Source organism: Mytilus galloprovincialis, chromosome 8 (genome assembly GCF_965363235.1).
Source record: "Mytilus galloprovincialis chromosome 8, xbMytGall1.hap1.1, whole genome shotgun sequence".
Lineage (NCBI taxonomy): Eukaryota > Metazoa > Mollusca > Bivalvia > Mytilida > Mytilidae > Mytilus > Mytilus galloprovincialis.
The window spans coordinates 79,990,723-80,009,928 of NC_134845.1; positions in this window are offsets into that span (position 1 = coordinate 79,990,723).

Sequence of the window (19,206 nt, forward strand, 5' to 3'; positions counted from 1 at the left end):
TGTGAAAGGTTAAAATGACAACACAACATTACAGGACTACAATACAAACATATAGGAGAACATATAAGACAGAGAAACACACGAATAATAGTTAACAAAAGGCACCAGGTTTAAAATTTAATACGCCAGACGTGCGTTTCGTCCACACAAGACCAACCAGTGACGCTCAGATGAAAAAAGTTCGAGAGCCAAAACAAGTAAAAAGTTGAACAGTACTGAAGACCAAAAGTTCAAAAAAGTTGTGCTTAATACGGCTAGGGTTTTCTGTCAGGGATAAGAACATTCCTATTATTTGGAGTAATGTATACTTTTGCAAACAGTAAATTTGAAAATGACTATATAATAGATATATATGATGAAACCAAAGTGTTAACTAGCTACAGAAATAAAACGGATTTGTTTCATGCATATCTTTTATTTTGTTTCCTCCTAGTGGTTAGCGGACTGATGGTAGAGCTGATTTTTGTTTGCTGCGGAAATAGGTTTTTGTTAGATTAAATAAGAATAAACTTACATGCAGCAATTACTGCTACTGCTCTTCTTGAAAGGATAAATATAACAGTCAATAATTACACAATGAAATTGTGTTTGTATCTTCATTTCTTTTAATGTACATGTATGTAAAACAGCAAAACACATGATGAATAAAACTTATGTAAAAACATATGAAAATTTTAAATCAGTACACAATGGGGTAACGGTGAATGCATTAATGGACAAGGATCAAAGATAAAATAAATGATAATATATTTTGGAAAAGAAATACAACCGACAAAAAAATGTAGTTTACACGTGATTTTGTCATCCAGTTAGGCGAAGGAGGATTCAGTTTTATATAAAACTCGAAGTTACCCACATATCTAAACTAATATTATTTAGCCAAACTGAAACCTCAATTAAAGGAAAGCAACATATTCACTAATAGAATCAGATAGAAATAGTCCAGCAGATAGGTGAATAATTGTGCACTTTGTGTTAAAAGCATAAAATTTGGTAGAAACATAGTTTGGACCATTCTAAACAAAATTAGATATGGAGGCAAGGTTGCTTTGATCCACTTCCGGTTTTATCATCAAAATGGCGGACATGCATTTGATAACTGATAAATGGTTACCCAACATATAGGTGAACAATTGTGTACTATGTTTTAAAAGCATAAAATTTGGTAGAAACATAGTTTGGACCATTCTAAACAAAATTAGATATAGAGGCAAGCTTGATTTTATCCACTTCCGGTTTTATCATCAAAATGGCGGAAATGCATTTGATAACTGATTAATGGTTATTCAAATCTCACAGCTGGTAGCCAAAGTTTGCTGTGTAGACTATAATATTATTGTGTATTCATGGTTTGAAATAATGTATCATTTCTTTGAAACCCTCGGGGTATTGTATTCAGAAATTTGTCACTTCCGGTAAAAAATATCACAAGTAAACATAATTTAGAGACAAAATACCTATGTTTGATAAAAAAAGCAATGTTGTCCAAAAAAGGTTAAATATCATTGACCTCTGATATTGTTCGATCAAATATCAGCATAACGAATCATTCGATTAATTGCGTAATAGTGGTGTCGACATTCAGAGTACTCACCTGGGTTGCGTCCAATATCGTAGCGGCTACAAAGGGCTACGTAGATGTATGACTATTGAACGTGTAGCTAGCCTAGCTGCAACATAGATATAGATAGCAGCTAGACTAGCTACTCGTTCAGTAGACAAATATCTACGTATCACTACGTAGCTGCTACGATATTGGACGCAACCCTGGTCTCTCATAACGGTGTATACTCTTGTGACACCATTCAATACCATTCATGTATCCCCTGTTTTTTTTCTCACCTTAACCAGCGATCTATGCCACAGTGTCGAATACAGTGAATGCATGGAAAACAGGCAATGCATATGTTTTTCTTGTTCTAAAAAGTTAGCAAGCTCATGAATTGAAATGTATACGAAGTGGTTTCCATTGCCAAAGCAACCCATAAATATCAGCTGCGTTGTCACATGAAACAAGTACTAATACATCTGTAACAACTGTAGCAATGATTCTCATCTCGAAAGTGTGTTCATCCATCTGTTTATTTGACAGAAAATGAATGAGCTCTGTTTTGTTTTGATCTACACGTGAGAAGCTCTATCAGTTTCGTGGTTAGCATGTTTGCCTTTGACAACGTCTCCTTGAACTGTCAATCTTTATATTGTCTATAATAGTTACATCTTGTCAATAGTTCTAAAAAGTAAAATCACAAAAATACTGAACTCAGAGGAAAATCAAATCGGAAAGTCCCTTTTCTATTCAACGAACGACGAATAGTATAAACAACTGCTGAGGGAGCTATATCTTTAATTGGTATACAGAACAAGCAGTTCGTTGCTGTCTTCAAGAAATTGATGTCCTATCTCTTCTACCACAGAACCTACATCATGGATAAACGACATTTGAGCTCTTATTTTCTGCTCATGTTCAGTTGTGTTCTCTTCATCAAGAAATCGATATATGACTGTCCCTCTGGTATCTTTCGCCCCTCTTCTCAAACTCTTTAGCAAGTCTCGCCATTTCTTGTCAAGCTGATATCCGACTTAACAACATGTTTATTTCATGTGTTCTGTCAGACAGTGAACCATTATTTCTCAGTGCATATGTTTCTTTAGATGCATGATGACGGATCTTTGGAGAGTTAACGTTAAGGATTCGTTTGTAGCTGTTAAATATAAATATCCAAGCAATTATTAGTGTTTCCTGCTTATGAGAGTCGGTTGTTATATATTGTCCATACAACAACATACTAACAAGAGCTACAAGAGATTTTGGAACATAATTTTCCTCACAGTTCACTGGAAAACCAAAATGTAACAATAAACATGTCGCTGCGAATTTTTGTTACTGCTTAATAAATCTGCATTTAGTTTCAGTCAAAGGCTTCATCACCTGTTTTCTGAAACGAGGGTTCTATATTATCTTTGAAAACAAGTTAATTCTCTCTCCCTTGTTTTTATTCCTGAATATCAGGTAAATAAGCTAGCATTAGATATAAGAAGTTGTGTGAGTGCTATTGAGACAAATCTCCATCCAAGTCAAACACGTGAAAGCTCTCTCACAGGCCAACAACCTATAATTTTAAAATGTAAGAAGTCTATTCTTTCATCTTGAATTATGAATTCTGTCTTCAATGTCAACATCTAGATTCCTTATTCGCCTAGAAAAAACCTGACATCTTGAATACTGGTGCTAAATATTCTTTGGTTATGGAATCTTCATTGTAGCTGATGATGTCAGCTAATGCGATTCCATGGCTTATTCGTGCGTCTCTTCCTTATTAAGTCTCATCTTCACTAGAGACTTTTGATGCCTGTCGATAAAGATAAGCAAGACATTGGACATATATATCGTTTCTTGTACAATGAGGTCCCCAGCACTGAGCTTCTCTAATAAAGTTGTGTACTGAAGCATTTGTACACATTGACTGTGCGGGTGGGTTTCCAGCTCCGATTGTCTTTTTTTTACATATCATCTGTATCCTTTTGATGTCTTATTTTAGTTCTCTTTAATTCTGTGTTTAGATGGCAGGTCTTGTGCCTTGAGGCATTGTTTTTGTACGTAGTACGTGGAAGACCCCTGCCATCATATTGTGTATACAGATGGGTCGTAGACGGTAAACATGGAAGTTCTTTGTATTTAACGAGATTTCCAGCCATAGTAAAATATCCGGCACCAATATTGATACACTTTGAGGGTCACGGTAGGGCGTTGCAGCTATTCATCTGTCATATTTTGACAAATTATACATTTAACATTGAGAATAGAAATAGGGAATATATCAAAGAGACAACAAACTGACCAAAGAGCAGACACTAGCCGAATGCCACCAATAAGTGTTCTATGCAGCGAGAAATTACTGCAACCGGATGTGGTCACCAGCTGGTCCCTATACAAATGGTGTACTAATTCAGAGTAAATGAATGTCACACTAAATTCCAAAGCATATTAATGAACTAAAGTCCAGTCAACCTCTTCAACATTTTGGGACGAACTACCTAGTCTTCGATTATCTGACGCCTCAATAAGTTCAAATCTGTAAGAGCTCATCTTTCAATTGTTATTTAGACTCTTGATTTATCGAAGTGTATGTCTATCTTCATTCAAATATATAATGAAACAGTAGTGTTCACCATATCAATTGAATTTTTATGATCTCCAAAGAAATAAATACCTGATTCTATTACACCATTCTTCTCACTTTTTGCAAATTAAAAGTCAACATTTTTCTTGAATTTTGACATGAAATTTCGACCGGAAGTTAACCAAACTCATCCAAATTGCTGCTTCAGCAACACTAAAACCCATCTAATACGATTCAGATCAAGTAAAACATTAGTTCTTTTAGTTTAAACTAAAAAAATTGAAAGAGAATTAAGAAAAGTTGAAATTTAAATATGCATCCGCCATTTTGGATTTTACCGGAAGTTAACTATATTTCCAGCTTGCCTCCATATCTAAAATTGAAGAGTATAGATAGAAGTATGTTTGAGTAAAATTTGGTGCTTTTAACACGAAGTGCACAATTCCTTCATATATTGCACCTATCTGCTGGACAGATTTGATATTTACGACAAATATTTTTTCTGAAGCTTGATAATCGATAGGCAATTATAGACATTAAAATTCCATGAGGTATTTAGGTAATTTAAATTTCTAAAGTTGTCCTGTCCGCCACCTCACTATTATTTCAAGATGAATGGGATAAATGCATTCAACATAACCCCAAACTGTGAAAATTTTAGTGATATGACATTGTCTTAATAGCGGAAAGCTAAATTCTTCACAAGAGGCTCCTTTGTGAAATCAGTCTCATATGAATAAACGAATAAGTCGAATATGAGAGGATCGACCTCTTTTGGAATATTGAGTCTTTGTTGAAGACAAAAAAATGGAAATTACTACTTGTTTTAAAAGATGAATGACCACAAAGAAATAAGTCGAAAACAAACTGACAAAACTATGGCAAAACGAAAAAAAATCTAAATATTTACAACAGTATACAAAACACAACATAAAAAACTAACAACCTAACAACACGACCTCAACTAAAGCCGGTTAGTTTATTAATATATAAGTCGTACAGCTTTGCATAATCTTCATTTTTCTATTTGAACTTTCCATGGACTTAAAAGAGGGACGAAAGACACCAGATGGCTTAAAATGAAAATGACAAACAGACAAACAATAATATACATGACACAACATAAAAGACTAAAGAAGTAGCAACACGAACCCCACCAAAGAATAATGGTGATCTCAGGTGCTCCGGAAGGGTAAGTAGATCCTGTTCCACATGTGGCACCCGGCGTGTTTTTATTTGATTTGCCTAAAACAAAATATTTCTGAAGACAAATATTGTTTATTCATCTATCATTAACATGAACAATCTTACAATGCTTACGATTAGACAAAATATACACATTATAGACAACAAACGAAACATTATCAATATAAAGGAAGAAATATGACAACCAATACAACATCAAAACCCAACATATTAATTTGGGATGGAAAAGTACCGTGCCACATCTTAAAGCAAAAGTCACAGGACAACATGGACACAATCAGACTTCACAATCATCCAATATTTCATTTATATGTTAAGATCTTTTTTTATAGGAAAGATTTTTCCCATATAAAAAAATGAAAGTTTGTTGAATCATTGTAGTGTGGTTGGTATATAGTTATTTGATTCCTTACTATTAATTAAAAAGTTGTCATGCATTGTGTCGCTTATCTTTCTCCCTCTGTGTCATAAAGGTAACATGCATAGACGCATTTGTCCTTCTCGCTAATGATTATTTCTTTTGGGTTAATTTGGAAAGACAATGATAAAAAGGCGTCCGTGATTGTTCCCGTTATCGGACGGACAATTAAGTCATAAACATGACTCCCATTCCAGACTGTTTGAAAACACACCTAATTTTGGTAGATTTACGAAAACCCTTTATTCCTCACTCGATTACACACAATGTTTGGGTATCTGACCTACATCAACTGGTATCTAACATTCATTTGGACCCTGTGAACCATAAAAATCCGATTTTCGGGGACCCCGAAATCGGTATATAATCATGTTTTTTTTTAAGAAATAATTCTTGCAAGTCATAGATTTGTTAAAAATAATCACATGGACTGGGTTATCTTTGAAATTTCTTCAAAGCGTTAGCAACAGATACAATTGACGAATGAAGCTACCCATGCCATGTGCAAATTAAAAAAAAAAACTATGGAATTCACGTTCAATAATTTGAACTGGTGTAAAACAAATACTTCTGGTATCAATTCCTGTTTGAGATACTTTTGATACCCATCTTGAAATTCCCTGTCATAATTTTAATTTACGAAAAATCATCCTACAACAGTGAAATATTTCAACTACGCTCCAAATGCACCCGATTTCGTGGGTAATATCGGGTTTATTTATAAACAAGAACAAAGGCTGCACATAGACTTATCTTTTTTTCAAATAAACAAATACTTGGCATGAGTTAAGGTTTATCCTGACCAGTAATATAGAAAAAAATCACATAAAACATCATTGCATATAAGATAATAACCATCATTGGAAGTTAACCAATCAAATTTCTCCCCTTATTTTATCTGTGTACAAGGTTTAGTCACCATATAACCTCACGATTACAAAATATTCTATAGAAATTCGAAATGAAAAAATACCCAAGACATATGTTTATGACACAGAAATATTTTACTGCAATAAGATCATTAAGATGTAGGATTAATTACCTACAGCTGTCAAATTCAAGGGAATAATTTTTTTCGACCCATTTTCGTATACAACCGGATATGACGTACCGTGATTTGGTGGTATTATACCTCAAGGTTTGTTTTTGGCGAATCGGATACAGCAGTAGTATTTCATTCCATTACTTTCGAAACAGTACCAAATGATTCTCTTGTTATTTATTAGAATCAAAATCAAAAACTCAAACTCAATCAATCTATGATATTTAACTCAAACGTAGTATATTTTAATATATCGTTCTTTTTTCCCACACACTTGACAGTCGGTTGAACACGCTTATTGAACTACAGGTATAATAACAAAAACACTGAGTTCGAGGAAAATTCCAAATGGACAGTCCCTACACAAATGGCCAATTCAAATGTCCAAATTCATCAAACTAAATGATAACAACTGTTATATTTCGGACTTGTTACAGCCATGCCTAATAGAACCTGGTTGTATACATAGTTGAACCTTTCAATTGAATAACAGTCACATGGAATTCCTCAACAAAACCAAATTTTCGATCATTTGTAAAAGCAAACAAACTATTGCTATGAGTTACAATTTATGACAAAAATCATCAAAGATCCATTGAAACAACATCTGATAAACAAATTTAATAATACTTTTAAATATTTGGATGATATTATGGCTCTCAAAAATGACGACTTTAGTATGTATACTAAAGACATTTATCCTGTTGAACTTACTTTACTTTAAATAAAGCTTACACTAACAATTACCACTTCCTTTTCCTCGATCTTGATATATATTTATCACTCACGGAAAGCTTAATACTAAAATCTGTGACAAAAGAGATGAATTTTCATTTTCTTTCGTCAATTATCTATTTTTAAATGGTGACATTCCCTTGTCACCATCTTACAATTTTTATATATCTAAATTTGTACGATTCGCTCGTGTATGCATCAATGTTTTAGATTTTAACGAGAGAAACTTATGTTTTTCTCACAAATTATTACACCGATATCACAAACTAGTCAAAACATTTACAAAATTTTATCATCGGTATAAGGACATAATTGTAAATATAGCTCAAAAAAGAGAGACGAAAGATATTAAAGGGACAGTCAAACTCATAAAACGAAAATAAACTGACAACGCCATGGCCAAAACTGAAAAAAGACAAACAGATAAACCATAGAACACATGACACATCATAGAAAACTAAAGAATAAACAATACGAACCCCACCAAAAACCCGGTGCTCCAGAAGGGTAAGCAGATCATGCTCCACATTTGGCACCCGTCCTGTTGCTTATGTGATAACAACTCCGGTAAATAGTCTCATTATGTTACGAATTTAGTATGATTCCATTTGTTACGGACTTAGAACGAGTGTTTGTTTAGGGAACAGCAGAAGTATTTGTGGCTTTCGGTTGTTTCGTGCGCTTTGGTGGGTTTGTTGTCTTTTTGACAAATTTAAAAAGTCCAATTCTTAATTTTACCTTTATCGAAGTGTAATTGTGTATAAGAAAACCTTCAAAAACTGAAGATAATTGGTAGTCTAGTTTTATCGTCTATATTATGTGCAAAGTAAAAAGAAATATATATAAAGGAAATACATATTTGGTGGATATATTTCGTGTTGATGTCATTGAAATCATTATATCTGGCAACATAAGGTTTATTATATCAAACAAAGCCAATTATAGTTGATAGTGTATACAGTATTTTAAGTCAACTTTAAATGAATATACATTATGTATCTTAAGTACAATGCTATTTAAATACATCAATGCGTAAACTAAAATTAAAAACGTATCCTTCATCTCTTAATTGGAGATAGACAGGTAAAGACATTGAATTAATTATCCGATCTTCGTTTGATTGTTAATAATGAAATACTCTGATGATATTAGTAGAATCATTTAGAATCAGTAAGTGGCATAAGGAATATATCATTAGATCCAGCTTAAACATTATAAACCTTCTTAACCATTGACGTTGTACTGTAAGTATCAACACTTTAATACAACTTTTATTTTAACTTCTATTTTAAGGAATGTCGGCTTTTTTTTCAAATTACGTATTTTTTCGGTCCCGTACCGTTAAAATTTGAATACTTATCGCGCCTCGCTGATTTGTTTTTCATTGACAAAGATGGCGTCCAATTGTCAAATTTAAATGATTTCATTTATCAATCGAAGCGGTCGAAACATTAATTGTGTGAGACACTCAGAAAATATAAATACGTTAATATATTACTTCTTTTCTGTTTCCTCGCATATATTAGTTAAATATTTTTTGTATTCTACGACAGGAAAGTCTTTTCCAGACTACACTTTAAAGACAAAACAATGAGCTAAAAGGTAACTGTAAGTAGTCCCTAAAACATATAAAATGGCCCAAGCTCCGGCATTGACTTGTGAAATCTGTACTGGCGGACCAGGTAAAAATTACTGCAAGCAGTGTGGTCAGTTATTTTGCGGCAGTTGTAAATTATCTCATTTACGCACAAAATCTTGTAAAAACCATACTTTTGTAAGCGGACGAGATATCAACCAGAAAAAGAAACTTCTTTGTACAGAACACAAGGAGTGTTTCTTATTCTACTGTCAGGATTGTGATACCCCTGTCTGTAAATATTGCTCCGTCGAGAAACACAGTCGCCATTTGATGACAGACCTTACTAAAACAACTGTAAAACGAAGGTCTGAACCCTGTTAAAGATATTGAATTGAAGATAACAACATCGAGACAAAACGTAAACAAAATTGAAAATTACACAAAAAGCTTACCGTGAGGAAGTCAAAGCAGTCATCAAGACCATTACTGAAGAGGGCAATTACTGGAAGAAATTAATTGATAAAAAAGTAGATAGTTTGGTAGAGCTAGTACAGGACGAGGAACAGAAAGCATTACACAATATGTCTGCACTAACCAAAGTCTATCGTGGAGTTTTCGAAAACTGCCAGCAATGGCAAAAGAACATAAAAGAATTGGAAACAGTAGCAGATGTACCATTGTTACAAAAACTGAAGAAACTTAAAGTCGATGTGGACAACATAGATCTAAAACAAGTTCAGCAAAGATCTTCTGTTAGTGGAAGATATTAGCAAGCAAAATCGAGGGAATTGTGCAAATGATGATATAAGCATGAAATTTGGTATAAAGGACGACTATATGATACTAAAAAAAAATCCGCTGCTGGCCAAAAAAAACCTCATTTTTTGAAGATGGCCACGGCCTTTTCAAAATGGCTGTAGTTTCAAAGTTCGAAAAGACCTATTTTTCTGGAAAACTGTTTTTCTTTGTCATTCTTTTGGTAAAAAACATATGAGGTTCGGTGGGTTCCTTTCTTACATGAGAGATATATTATATAAATGAATATTTGACTTGTTTGGGGTTTGCGCATGCTAAAAAAAAAGTTACAAAATTCAAAAACATTTACCATTTCGTTTATGTATTTGTCTATACTAACTAATGATATTTTTGCCACGTATAATAATGATTGTTATTTACAATTACCTCGTCAGATCTCACTTAATCCCTATTGTGACTGTTTTTGCTGAGTACAAAATCACATTGCTATAAGACGTGTCACGGTATTTAGTTATCCCACATTCATGAATTTGGTTTCAATGTTTCATTTGTTATATTGATCGAATATTGTTAACTGTTTTATCGTTTGTAGTTGTAACTATTTTATTTTCTATTCTATTATTATAGTATTGTAACTTAAATTGTTAATAAATGCATCGAATATCATTATTACAAACCTAATCTTGACTTTATTCCTTTTTCTTGAAAATTATTAAAAATTACGTGTAAATTCACTTTTGTGCGTCGATGTAGTCGGATAAATCCGTGGACCTGTTATCATTTGCGTGAAATTTAGAAAAGGTTTTTTATAACTGTATTGCAATTATTGTTGATATCATTAATGCTATAAGTGTAAATATTTGATTTGGTTTTATTTTCACAATCATTATGGCGAAAAGAATTCGTCTGTCATCAGTCTCAACAGACAGTTGAGAAACTGACTGGACAAAGTGTTGTTTATGTCAAGAAGACACAGTTTAAACATTAAAATTAACTGCCGATGGGTATAAAATGTTGGCTATCAACATTCCTAAGTTTCACGAAATGAATAGCTTACCTATACCACTAGACGTTAGAAGGTTTAACAACGGTTCTGGTATTGAAAGCACTTTAACAACGAACGAGGCAAAATGCCATCCAAGTTGTCGAATCAAATTTAACAACACCAAATTAAAACGTGTCGAACAACGATACGAGTCGACACAATCAATCAAAAGTGAACCTTGTTGTTCTCCTAAGTTCATTCGCCGTTCAATTGATCATTCAGATACAAAATTAAAACAAGATATTGTTAAGTGTTTTTTTGTGTGACAAAGAGGCTCCACCTTCCTCACTCAGGGAAGCAATGACAATGAAGCTGAATGCTAGATTGAAAAGTTGTGCGGAAACTCTCCAAGACAAAAAGCCAAACTAAGTACTGGGGATGTCATAGCCCAAGACTTGAAATACCACCCCGCTTATCTTGTAGCTTTATGTAATAAAGAAAGAGCCATGACGAAAAGGACAGAAGAACAGGCACAGATTGATACCGATGCAGAAAAAGAAGCAGGAGATGTTGCCTTGGCTGGATTGGTTAATTACGTATTTGAAACTCTAAGAAATAGTGATGGGGCCAATGCATTTAGACTCGCAAACCTTTCAAATATGTATGAAAAAAGGGTTCAGCAATTAAGTGAGGGTACAATTCCAATACACAGGACACGATTGAAAGAAATGCTTCTTGCAAAGATACCATATCTTCAAGCATATACGAAAGGTAGGGAGGTGTTATTGGTTTTTGAAAAAGATGTCGGTCCAGCAATAGCATTAGCATGTAATTACGACGACACCATACATATTGGAAAAACTGCAGAAATTATTAGGGCACAAATTAAGGAACATAAAACAAAATTTTCTGGTTCATTTTCTGCCGAAGATACCCAATCAACCATTCCAACATCACTAAAGGGATTTCTTCGAAAGAGTTCAACGGCTTTCTAAAGTGATGTCTGAGTTTGGAAATCCTTTTCTAGAGGAGTCATCAGATTTGTACAAAATTGACTCTAAGGAAATTGAAGACTCGAAGATATTGGATCAAAACAATACGAAGATCTCTTACAAAAAATGCAAACGAAGGAGAATCTTCTTTTTATGACCCGATAAAAAAGAACAATTTCCCGTTATTCAGCCGTAAAACGAAACGTCTTTATAAAAAACAAAGCTTAAGAACCTTGAAAGTGATTGTGATCTCTTTTCTAGACTTTTCATTTCGTGTCAAAGTAGACAGAGTGACTTAAAAGATTTCTTTAGTCATGAAAACCAAACTGCTCCACCGTCTTTGTCTCAGGATGGCACTTTCAACAGTGGAAATAAATTGCAGCTAATGGACATACTTGAATCCTTCTGCGATTTGCCATCAACTGATCAACACTCTGACGCATTCATTGTTGATGGGGCAGCAATGGTTAATTCCAGACCACCACGTGGGGCAAAAACATTTGATGACTATGCAAATGATGTCATACTGCCTTACATAAAATCTTGAACAGATGATTATTCAAGAGTAGAGATTGTATTTGACGTTTACTTGAAGAATAGTTTGAAGGCTGGAACAAGAAGAAAGCAAGATGCTGGTACAAGACGGAAAGTTGTTGGTTCAGGTAGAACGCCAAGGGTTTGGAGTAGTTTTCTCCGTGAGGATGACAACAAAACTGAATTGTTCCAGTTTCTGGCCGACAGAATCGCTCGTTTAGATACTGATAGAAAAATTGGTTATGTGACGCAAGGTGAAAATAATCTTTGTAATAGCAATACGAATATCTCCCTTGTAACCACGAAGAAGCCGATACACAACTGTTTGTCCATGTTAAGCATGCTGCTGCAAATGGTTGTAAAAAAGTGATAATAAGTAGTACTGACACGGATGTAGTAGTGTTAGGAGTTGCAGCATTTGAAAGATTAGGTGTGGAAAAATTGTGGATCGGTTTTGGAAGAAGTAAAGACTTCCGATGGCTTCCAGTGCATGAATTATCGAATTCGTTAGATCCTCGCGTAGCTGCTCTTCCCATATCCAGAAATCAACGCCACTTTGCTTATTTGAATATTATACTAAAGAAATCGGATACGGGTCACGGAAATTAAATTAAAATGATAGGGAATTTTGAAAAAATGTCTGTTTTAATTTTAATTTAAGTGATAGACAAGTTGCCGGGGCAGAAAATGAATATACACAACAATATACACATTTTAAACGAAACATAATGACTGTTGTTGCAAAAATACAGGTTCCTGAGCTATTTTCAAAATCGAAGCGAGAGGCTTTTAATATTGCAGTGTAAAATACAGGCTAAAATGGCTGAAACGTCAAATTTGCAGACTTCGTGTTGAAAATTGGCTACTAAGGTCATTACAAAAACAGGTTGCCGGGGTGAAATTTGAAACTTGAATTTCCAACGAATAAGCAAGTCCAAACCTTGTGTGTGTAGTCGTTGAACTCTAGGTTCCCATGTAAAGTTAAAATGTCACTATTTCAAGAAGAATAAACTCACAAAAGCATGACAAATTCACTAAATTCGCGTTCATTGTTTTGATTTTGACCGCCTGACAACTTTATGAAAATATCAAAGTGATTGTAAATAAGGACTCTGTGACGGGCAACTTATAATATCCGTGTTTTAAAGATTTTAATGATTTTAATGATATCAAGCCAGTCCAGTTCAAACTACTATCACGTGGTACAATTCTCATTTACATATTATGAATATTAATTAGCAAAACCACTACTAATTTCTGGCTATGCTCTCTTCCATGCATTCAGTGGGTGTGACATTTCGTGGGAAAGGGAAAAAATCAGCTTGGCAGACATGGGAAGTATTTCCGGATGTAACAGACGTTTTCGCCCGCTTGAGTATGAGACCAAACTCTATTGAAGACACAGACATCGACCCCATAGAAGCATTTGTTTGCATTATGTATGACAGATCAACAGCAAAATTTGCAGTGAACGAGGCGCGGTTTGAATTATTTGCGAGGAAGCAGCGGTCTTATGATGCTATTCCGCCTACCAGAGGTGCTCTTTTGGAACACACAAAAAAAGCTGCATTCCAAGGCGGACATGTTTGGGCCCAAACGGACGTATGCATTCAACAGGTACCAAGTCCTGAACACTGGGGTTGGACGAAAGAAAATGACATCGACAATTGAAAACAGAAATGGACTTCGCCTTCTGCAGTTGCATCGTCGTGTCAGGAACTTGTGAAATGCGGATGCAAGAAAACCAGCTGTGTTGGTAATTGTAAATGCTACCGGCCTGGTCTTCGTTGTACGGGTTTGTGTACATGCAACTGTCAGTTTGATAATTTTTAGATACCCACAATGTTTTTTAACCAAACTATGAAAGAAAACTGAAAGTAATCAGTAACATCCCTTGTGATGTTGCTTGAAAGTATAAAAATTGGCATGTTTGACCTTTTTGCCGGCATTTTAAAACCGGAAGTCACCTTTTGTTTCATTTATGTATTGTGCAGTCGACATTTAGGATCTGTTATCTACTTTTTATCAAAACTAACATCGGATTTTAGGTATAACACACCTTTTAAGGATAAAGGCAGTATTGTCAATTTGTAATGACGCCATTTTCAAAATGAGTGGTGGCCATCTTGAAAAAATGTTTTTTTTTTGCCAGCAGCGGAATTTTTTTTAGTATCATTTAGTCGTCCTTTATACCAAATTTCATGCTTGTATCACGATTTGCACACTTATGTCCATAATATCTCCCACTATGTGTCATACAGAAACGAAAAGCATTCACACACAGAAATAGACAGCCTATTCGGAGAGTTGCAGTTTCGGTAAGTCATCAATTTTGAGAAAAAGAATAACTATGGTTTTAAAAATCAGTATGTCAAATGTTTTCTTAAATACATAATGTCCCTCTAATTTGAAATTGTGACAACAGATAGGGGATATTTAAACGCATAAGTCAAAAATAAACCGACAACACCATGGCAAACAAATAAATAAAAACATCAAAAACAAACAACAATACACAAAGCAAAAAACAATGAAACACTAGCGTACACCTGTTGATAGTTAACGTATATATCATAGGCAGACAAAGCACGTTATAGAATGGATGTTAGAAAACAGTGGTTTATTTTCTTAATTAATACTATTGACATTAGGAAAGAAAAGATTGACTGCAAGTATTCAAAACGACTAGTTTCGTACACTTATTTTGATAAAAAAATGTTTTTTGTTTTTTATTGGCTGAACAGTAGTTTATTTAAAATATACATTACTTATATGATAAGTGATGGTTAAGAGCGGTAGCCTTCAAAACAGCAAAATTTGAAAACTAACAGTTTGATAGAGTGACATAATTAAATTAAAGCATCTGGCATTGCAGCTATATATTCTAATGTTTATCAAATTTGTATATGAAGAACAGTAAGGTCCTGTCGCTTTTATTCAATTCTAAATTTCTCTAGCAGCAACATGTAATATCTCAAATATAACTGTCATATTGCTGGATAAGAACATACATTTTTCTATGCAGAACAGTAGGCATTAACTTTTTTCTTTCAATCGATTTATGACTCTCGAACAGCGGTATACTACTGTTGCCTTTATTTATAACTAGCGCATCCTTTTAGTTGCATATCAGTCACATGCAATTCCGTTTACAGAAACAAAGTGTGAACAAAACAACTCTATAGAACTCACATACTTAATTTGTTACAGGAATTGTTAAAATATATGCGCGATATACGATTAGCGGCAACGAGGTCAGAAAACTGGGCCACCTATGACAAGCAATTTAGGCTAAAAGTAGAAAAGAATCAAAATTGATCTCGGAGAAATATACACGGTGAATATTGGCTATTACACATTACATCTCCCACAGTCAAAAAGGGTGTGTCAGTGCAATCACAATCACAGGGTTATAGAACAAATACACAACATCCGCTAATCTAATGATTATAAATTCCTAACTGTCAGTATTTATCATAAGCCAATTAAACTATAAAAGTGTTAATGTATAATGTAAACATAACAATCTTTCCCCCTTTTTTATTTAGATGATCAAGATAAACGAGATTATTCTTTAGTGAATGAAAGTAATAAATTCAATTTGCACTCAACTAAACTAAACAGCTCCAAGCTGTACTGTCTATGTATTAAATGCTCAATTATGATATCCTAAACCTACAGTTATATCACTACACTATTTTAACCACAAATATCTACAGTCATACGTTTTCAATAAGTCTCTCTGGTGCTTTTCTTACTCTTACAAAAACTTTGTAATATAAAATGGGGGAATAGCTATATAACATGAGAACATTAGGGCAAGTGAAGTGTCTATATAAAGAACAGATGGAACTCATTTGTCACAAACTGGAAATCAGGTTTTCTTAAATAATATACAGGGGGGTGAGTCTTTCCTACGCACAACAAAATCAACTTTTCGAATGATTCACTAATGAAAGTTTTGTGGAGGTGAGAACCCAAATCAGATTTGGTAGCTGACTTGAGCTCTCATGTGGCAGTCCAGGGAAACTGGTCGTGATTGGGGGATTATTCACCTCGGCCCTTGCTCTGGGTCTGACAATTTCTACAATTTGCAGGTTTGGAAAATGTGATTAGTGGTAACGGTGGGGTCTACAGATGAGTAACTCTGTGACCTCCTCCACCTCATCTTATAGAGGGGAGGCCTAAACCTGCCGACAGGTGGGGCACTAATAACCGAAGGATTGGTAATACGAGTGTTTTCCCCGGTCACTCCCCATGGAAGGTGGTGGTGTAACCGTGTTTAACTACCAGGGGTTTTATGACACTATGTCAACATAGGTCAGCTGATAGCCATTGTGTATGGGTAATCGGTAGTCACGCTGGCGCCTCAACAAAATATTATAGAATATTCTGTAGCCAAAGTAATGCCACGAAGTAAGCATGTACATTCTAGTCATGAACATGTAAATACAAGTTGGTGTAATAAAATGTATGATTAATTCAAAGGATTGTTTTTTTATAATTTGTAAAAGTTATAAATGGAAAACAGAGGATGGAACCTCTACACAAATGAGTATAATATACAGAAAGTCTGTAGCATTTTTATTTTGGTATTTGTGAATTACAATTAACAACAGACAAAGAGAGACAAATCTAGATTAATTTTTAATCACTTTGTGATTTTAGGAAGGACTTCAACATAGTTTAGAAAATACTTCAACAACTATTGATCGTTGTTCTTCATCTCATTGTCGTTCAGTATTGATATAGGGTCTTCTTCTATGAGTATTGTAATTACTGTGATCTGTGTCTTCTGTCTTATAATCTTCCTAACGGTAAAGAATTCTTTTTTTACTACGGGGAGGGTTGGGATCCCAATAGCATGTTAAACTCCGCCACATTCTGTATATATGTTCCTATCACAAGTCCGGAGACTGTAATTTAGTAGTTGCCGTTTGTTAAGTGTTACATATTTGTTTTTCGATCATACTTTTGTACATTGGCGATCATACCACATTTTTTGGGGGGATATATAATATTTTAACCTGAAAATGTAATTTTTGTTCATTTGTTTTTATATTCATCAATAAAAATATAGTTTAAATTGTAAACATAACATAAAATCGACAGCCATTTCGCTTTAAAAAAATCATAAAAATAAAGATCCGCAGTTATTTTACCAAATTCTCAAAAATTAATAGATATTTGAATATGTCTTTTGAGCGTCGGATATGGTTTTAATACTATAGTTTTTATACTCTCATAATTACAGTCAGATTTACTCAAACCCTCACCTTAACCCTAACCATGTATCGATATATTTATATACAAATACATATAAAAGAACATACAATTACAGAAGAAAAAAAACATGACGCGTACAAAACATATCATAAACACTCATAATAGCATCAGGGGGCCACGGGTCTAAATCATTTTTTTCCTTTATATAGGATTTCGCTATATTTTTTATAATTGAACTTTATCTTATACTTAATTGAAAAATAAAATAAAACATGGGGTCACAGTTCATTTACGCTCACAATCTGGCTACGAAAGAAGCATACATTTTTGTAAAGTACTTTTTTGTCTGTTAAACTAATAGGAGAAGTAGAGGTAATATGGAAATGAACTATATTACAGAAATCGCTCAAATTTTACAATAATTAAGTTTAAGAACAGATTATTTGAAAATAATAATAAAAAATATAGGTCACCGATGAGTTAAAAAAGATATTTCAATTTGAATGCCAACAAATGACATGTTTGCACAAAAGGGAGATAATTTGGAGCTTTTTCAATGATTTGTACATTTCATAGTCATCTGGGGCCAAAACGAATATATTTTTTTGATGATATTTTGTACCATAGGATAAAGAAATTTGTTATGAAAAACAAAATGTTTTTTTTTCTGAAATATTTATACCCTCGAGCCTCCTTAAATAGGCTTACTTGTATCTTGAGCCAGAACGTAAGTTTCGTTTAATTCAAGTCATTCTTTTACGATCTATGAAATACAAAAAGATTCAACTCAAATAAGGGCAACAAAAGTATAAAATTGTTCAAAGGCCTTACATCGATTGAGTAAACGCAAATCTGGACTTACAAACTAATACATGTTACCAAGGAATTCGACTAAATAATTTAAAAGAGAAAACATTGGAGCAATAGAAACACTGAAGTGCAACAAAACCAAACGCCAATACAATATGCATCAATATAATTTGATTCTCGATGACTTTGAAAAATCTTTTTTGTTTGTTTGTTGGTTGTTCAACTTTTATGGAAGTTTTAAATAAAGCCATAACAAACTGTCATGCAATTTGGAAAAAACCGACTTCCTAGTTCTTCTTTAATTTAGCACAAATGCCATAACTATTACAAATTAAACACAGTAAAGTATAACATACTTTTCTACATTGAAAATAACAAAAATGTATTAACATGTTACAATATAATTCTATACAATAGATACAAGAGATACTAATGACAAAAATTTAGAAACATTCAGTATGCAGAAAAAGTAATAACACTTTTCGAATTCATAAATCTATAAAGTGTTATTTGTTTACATAAGGTTACACTTCAACCACATTAAAGATCACATTTTGAATTAGCATTGTATTAAAATACGCCTTTAACTGCATCATGATCATCATTTACCTTGTATCAATTGCTTATTAGTTGTGTTGTCTGGTATTGAATATAAATGCATTATCATCACATATTTGTCGGTTTGTTTTGTTAACATATCGTTGTCGATATAATGGAATTGCATGCGACTGTCATATAAGAAAGAGGTTAAGCTACCTATAAACAAGTCAGAAAAATGACAGTTGTTGTCCACTCGTTT